The sequence below is a fragment of the Triticum aestivum genome, chromosome 5B (genome assembly GCF_018294505.1).
Source record: "Triticum aestivum cultivar Chinese Spring chromosome 5B, IWGSC CS RefSeq v2.1, whole genome shotgun sequence".
In the NCBI taxonomy this organism is placed as follows: Eukaryota; Viridiplantae; Streptophyta; class Magnoliopsida; order Poales; family Poaceae; genus Triticum; species Triticum aestivum.
In genome coordinates this window covers 356,470,337-356,477,180 of record NC_057807.1, presented here as the reverse complement: position 1 = coordinate 356,477,180, position 6,844 = coordinate 356,470,337, and positions in this window count along the sequence as shown.

Below are 6,844 nucleotides of genomic sequence, written 5' to 3'. Positions count from 1 at the left end.
CCATTTGTCGGAATATGGTCCCACCATCGCTTCTCCATAGCTCGTAGGTTCATTGTTGTCTAGCAACATGACCTTCAAGACAGGATCACCGTACCACTCAGAAGTAGTACGCATCCTTGTCACCCTACGAGGTACGGTAGTGACTTGATCCAAAGTTTCATGATCACTATCATAAGCTTCTACTTCAATTGGTGTAGGTTCCATAGGAACAACTTCCTGTGCCCTGCTACACACTAGTTGAAGTGACGGTTCAATAACCTCATCAAGTCTCCACCATCCTCCCACTCAACTTTCCGAGACAAACTTTTCCTCGAGAAAGGACCCGATTCAAGAAAAAATCCCTATTGCTTTTGGATTTGAATTAGGAGGTATACCCAACTATTTTGGGTGTCCTATGAAGATGCATTTTATCCGCTTTGGGTTCGAGCTTATCAACCTGAAACTTTTTCACATAAGCGTCGCAGCCCCAAACTTTTAAGAAACGACAACTTAGGTTTCTCTAAACCATAATTCATACGGTGTCATCTCAACGGAATTACGTGGTGCCCTATTTAAAGTGAATGTGGTTGTCTCTAATGCCTAACCCATGAACAATAGTGGTAATTCGATAAGAGACATCATGGTACGCACCATATCCAATAGGGTGCAACTATGATTTTCGGACACACCATCACACTATGGTGTTCCAGGCGGTATTAATTGCGAAACAATTTCCACAATGTCTTAATTGTGTGCCAAAACTCGTAACTCAGATACTCATCTCTATGATCATATCATAGACATTTTATCCTCTTGTCACGATGATCTTCAACTTCACTCTGAAATTACTTGAACCATTCAATAATTCAGACTTGTGTTTCATCAAGTAAATATTCTCAACATCTACTCGAATCATCTGTGAAGTAAGAACATAACGATATTCACTGCATGCCTCAGCACTCATTGGACTGCACACATCAAAATGTGTTACTTCCAACAAGTTGCTATCTTGTTCCATCTTACTGAAAACGAGGCTTTTCAGTCATCTTGCCCATGTGGTATGATTTGCATATCTCAAGTGATTCAAAATCAAGTGAGTCCAAACGATCCATCTGCATGGAGTTTCTTCATGCGTATACACCAATAGACATGGTTCGCATGTCTCAAACTTTTCAAAAACGAGTGAGTCCAAAGATCCATCAACATGGAGCTTCTTCATGCGTTTTATACCAATATGACTTACATGGCAGTGCCACAAGTAAGTGGTACTATCATTACTATCTTATATCTTTTGGCATGAAAATGTGTATCACTACGATCGAGATTCAATAAACCATTCCTTTAGGTGCAAGACCATTGAAGGTATTATTCAAATAAATAGAGTAACCATTATTCTCCTTAAATGAATAACCGTATTGCGATAGACATAATCCAATCATGTCTATGCTCAACGCAAACACCAAATGACAATTATTCAGGTTTAATACTAATCTTGATGGTAGAGGGAGCGTGCGATGTTTGATCACATCAAACTTGGAAATACTTCCAACACATATCGTCAGCTCACCTTTAGCTAGTCTCCGTTTATTCCGTAGCTCTTTTATTTCGAGTTACTAACACTTAGCAACTGAACCGGTATCTTAATACCCTGGTGCTACTAGGAGTACTAGTAAAGTACACATTAACATAATGTATATCCAATATACTTCTATCGACTTTGCCAGCCTTCTTATCTACCAAGTATCTAGGGTAATTCTGCTCCAGTGGTTGTTCCCCTTATCACAGAAGCACTTAGTCTCGGGTTTGGGTTCAACCTCGGGTTTCTTCACTGGTGCAGCAGCTGATTTGCCGTTTCATGAAGTATCCCTTCTTGCCCTTGCCCTTCTTGAAACTAGTGGTTTCACCAACCATCAACAATTGATGCTCCTTCTTGATTTCTACTTTCGCGGTGTCAAACATCACGAATATCTCAAGGATCATCATATCTATCCCTGATTTGTTATAGTTCATCACAAAGCTCTAGCAGCTTGGTGGTAATGACTTTGGAGAAACATCACTATCTCATCTGGAAGATCAACTCCCACTCGATTCAAGTGATTGTTGCACTCAGACAATCTGAGCACAAGCTCAACGATTGAGCTTTTCTCCCTTAGTTTGCAGGCTAAGAAAAATCGTTGGAGGTCTCATACCTCTTGACGTGGGCACGAGCCTGAAATCCCAATTTCAGCCCTCGAAACATCTCATATGTTCCGCGATGTTTCGAAAACGTCTTTGGTGCCTCAACTCTAAACCATTTAACTGAACTATCACGTAGTTATCAAAACGTGTATGTCCGATGTTCGCAACATCCACAAACGACGTTTGGGGTTCAGCACACTGAGCGGTGCATTAAGGACATAAGCTTTCTACTGTCCGCATAATCGCTACTATCAACTTTCAACTATATTTTCTCTAGGAACATATCTAAACAGTGGAACTAAAGCGCGAGCTTACGACATAATTTGCAAAAGGTATTTTGACTATGTTCAGGATAATTAAGTTCATCTTATGAACTCCCACTCAGATAGACATCCCTCTAGTCATCTAAGTGATTACATGATCCGAGTCAACTAGGCCGTGTCCGATCATCACGTGAGACGGACTAGTCATCATCGGTGAACATCTTCATGTTGATCGTATCTACTATACGACTCATGCTCGACCTTTCGGTCTCCGTGTTCCGAGGCCATGTCTGTACATGCTAGGCTCGTCAAGTTAACCCTAAGTGTATTGCATGTGTAAATCTGTCTTACACCCGTTGTATGTGAACGTAAGGATCTATCACACCCGATCATCACGTGGTGCTTCGAAACGACGAACTGTAGCAACGGTGCACAGTTAGGGGAGAACACTTCTTGAAATTGTTGTAAGGGATCATCTTATTTACTACCGTCGTTCTAAGTAAACAAGATGCATAAACATGATAAACATCACATGCAATCAAATAGTGACATGATATGGCCAATATCATTTTGCTCCTTTTGATCTCCATCTTCGGGGCTCCATGATCATCATCGTCACCGGCATGACACCATGATCCATCATCATGATCTCCATCATCGTGTCTTCATGAAGTTGTCTCGCCAACTATTACTTCTACTACTATGGCTACCGGTTAGCAATAAAGTAAAGTAATTACATGGCGTTGTTCAATGACACGCAGGTCATACAATAAATAAAGACAACTCCTATGGCTCCTGCCGGTTGTCATACTCATCGACATGCAAGTCGTGATTCCTATTACAAGAACATGATCAATCTCATACATCACATATCATTCATCACATTCTTCTTGGCCATATCACATCACATAGCATACCCTGCAAAAACAAGTTAGACGTCCTCTAATTGTTGTTTGCATGTTTTACGTGGCTGCTATGGGTTTCTAGCAAGAACGTTTCTTACCTACGCAAAACCACAACGTGATATGCCAATTGCTATTTACCCTTCATAAGGACCCTTTTCATCGAATCCGTTCCGACTAAAGTGGGAGAGACTGGCACCCGCTAGCCACCTTATGCACCAAGTGCATGTCAGTCGGTGGAACCTGTCTCACGTAAGAGTACGTGTAAGGTCGGTCCGGGCCGCTTCATCCCACAATACCATCAAAACAAGATTGGACTAGTAACGGTAAGCATATTGAACAACATCAACACCCACAACTACTTTGTGTTCTACTCGTGCAAAGAATCTACGCAATAGACCTAGCTCATGATGCCACTGTTGGGGAACGTAGCAGAAATTCAAAATTTTCCTACGTGTCACCAAGATCTATCTATGGAGAAACCAGCAATGAGGGGAAGGAGAGTGCATCTACATACCCTTGTAGATTGCTAAGCGGAAGCGTTCAAGAGAACGGGGTTGAAGGAGTCGTACTTGTCGTGATTCAAATCACCGGAGATCCTAGTGCCGAACGGACGGCACCTCCGCGTTCAACACACGTACAGCCCGGTGACATCTCCCACGCCTTGATCTAGCAAGGAGAGAGGGAGAGGTTGAGGAAGACTCCATCCAACAGCAGCACAACGGCGTGGTGGTGATGGAGGAGCGTGGTAGTCCAGCAGGGCTTCGCCAAGCACCACGGAAGAGGAGGAGTACGAGAGGTAGGGCTGCACCAAGAGGGAGAAGTTCGCATGTGTCTGGCAGCCCCAAAACCTCAAGTATATATAGGGGGGAAGGGGGCTGCGCCCCCTTTAGGGTTTCCCACCCCAAGGGGTGCGGCCAGCCCTAGATCCCATCTAGGGGGGGCGGCCAAAGGGGGGAGGAGTGCCTCCCAAGTCAAGTGGAGGCCTCCCCCTTTAGGGTTTTCCCCTTCCCATGCGCATGGGCCTTGGGGGGCTGGTGCCCCTGGCCCATTAAGGCTAGGGCGCCCCCCTACAGCCCATGCTAATGTATTGGACGTGGTGGAACAATTTCCGGACCTCCGGACCCCTTCGGAATCCTTCGGAACCTTCTGGAAGCTTCCCGGTACAATACCGAAAAAACCCAAACTTTTTCCGGAACCCGAACAACAACTTTCCATATATAAATCTTTACCTCCGGACCATTCCAGAACTCCTCGTGACGTCCGGGATCTCATCTGGGACTCCGAACAACATTCGGTAACCACATACAAACTTCCTTTATAACCCTAGCGTCATCGAACCTTAAGTGTGTAGACCCTACGGGTTCGGGAACCATGCAGACATGACCGAGACGTTCTCTGGTCAATAACCAACAGCGGGATCTGGATACCCATGTTGGCTCCCACATGTTCCACGATGATCTCATCGGATGAACCACGATTTCAAGGACTCAATCGATCCCGTATACAATTCCCTTTGTCTAGCGGTATTTTACTTGCCCGAGATTCGATCGTCGGTATACCGATACCTTGTTCAATCTCGTTACCGGCAAGTCTCTTTACTTGTTCCGTAACACATCATCCCGTGATCAACCCCTTGGTCACATTGTGCACATTCTGATGATGTCTTACCGAGTGGGCCCAGAGATACCTCTCCGTTTACACGGAGTGACAAATCCTAGTCTCGATTCGTGCCAACCCAACAGACACTTTCGGAGATACCTGTAATGCACCTTTATAGCCACCCAGTTACATTGTGACGTTTGGTACACACAAAGCATTCCTACGGTATCCGGGAGTTGCACAATCTCATGGTCTAAGGAAAGGATACTTGACATTAGAAAAGCTTTAGCATACGAACTACACGATCTTTGTGCTAGGCTTAGGATTGGGTCTTGTCCATCACATCATTCTCCTAATGATGTGATCCCGTTATCAACGACATCCAATGTCCATAGCCAGGAAACCATGACTATCTGTTGATCACAACGAGCTAGTCAACTAGAGGCTCACTAGGGACATATTGTGGTCTATGTACTCACACGTGTATAACGATTTCCGGATAATACAGTTATAGCATGAATAAAAGACTATTATCATGAACAAAGAAATATAATAATAACACTTTTATTATTGCCTCTAGGGCATATTTCCAACAACTAATCGCCTGGCCCTTCGCGGTCTGGGGACTCGACATGGTGGGACCCTTAAAAACCGCTCGAGGCGGCATGACTCACTTACTGGTGGCAGTGGACAAATTCACCAAGTGGATCGAGGCAAGACCAGTCAAGAAATTGGACGGGCCAACAACCGTCCGGTTCGTCAAGGACATAGCGGTGCGATCCGGCATGCCGAACAGCATCATCACCGACAACAGCACCAACTTCGCCAAGGGCGCGCTCGAGCAATACTGCTCCGTCTCCGGCATCCGCCTCGACCTGGCCTCCGTGCACATCCGCAGTCCAATGGGCAGGTCGAGCGGGCCAATGGACTCATCCTGTTCGGCATCAAGCCGCGACTCGTCGAGCCACTCGTCCGCTCACCCGGCAGTTGGCTCGACGAGTTACCAGCAGTTGTTTGGAGTCTACGCACAACACCAAACCGGTCGATCGGGTTCACCCCGTTCTTCCTCGTCTACGGATCCGAAGCCATCATCCCGACCGATGTTGAGTTCGACTCGCTGCGTGTCACGATGTACACCAAAGCCAAAGCAAGAGAAGCACGCGAAGACGATGTCGACCTGCTCGAAGAGGCCCGTCTTCTGGCACTTAGCCGCTCGGCTATCTACCAGCAAGGCCTGAGGCACTACCACAACAAGAAGATCAAGCCTCTCGCATTCCGCGAAGGCGACCTCGTTCTCCGACTCGTCCAAGAGCAGGCAGGCCAGCACAAGCTGTCCTCTCCATGGGAGGGCCCGTTCATCGTGAGCAGAACTTTGCACGACCTTAACTCATACTACCTCATCGACGCGCGCAAGTCGAGGAAGTGCAAGAGGGACACCGCCGGCGAAGAAACGACCCGGCCATGGAACACGGAACTCGTTCGTCCGTTTCATAGTTAGCCGCGCAAATGTATGTATCGACGCCTTTTGTAAGCATATGAAACTATGGGGTCCCCGAACGAGACTCGGGGCCTGCCTTTTGCTGACCAATTTATTGCATCCATATTTTGGATCACTTTACTACCGAACCCAGCCGCCGGCTCGACTAGCTCGACCCGGGGGCTCGGGGGCTGGCCGGCTTGATCATCACCCCGCTGCTTTACTTGGTGATTCCTGATAAAGTTAGGATGCCACGGTCCCCCACTTCGCCCTAAAACCGTAGATCCAGCTCTGGCTGATGGCGGGCAAGCACAACGGGCCAAAGCTCCCCTACGATTCATACATTAAGTTAAAAGCCGTCGGGTCGACCAACCCGGTCCAACGCTCGTCAACTAAGTTAGCCGCACGACCGGCTGCTCACCAACCGGCCAAGCCAGATTGCC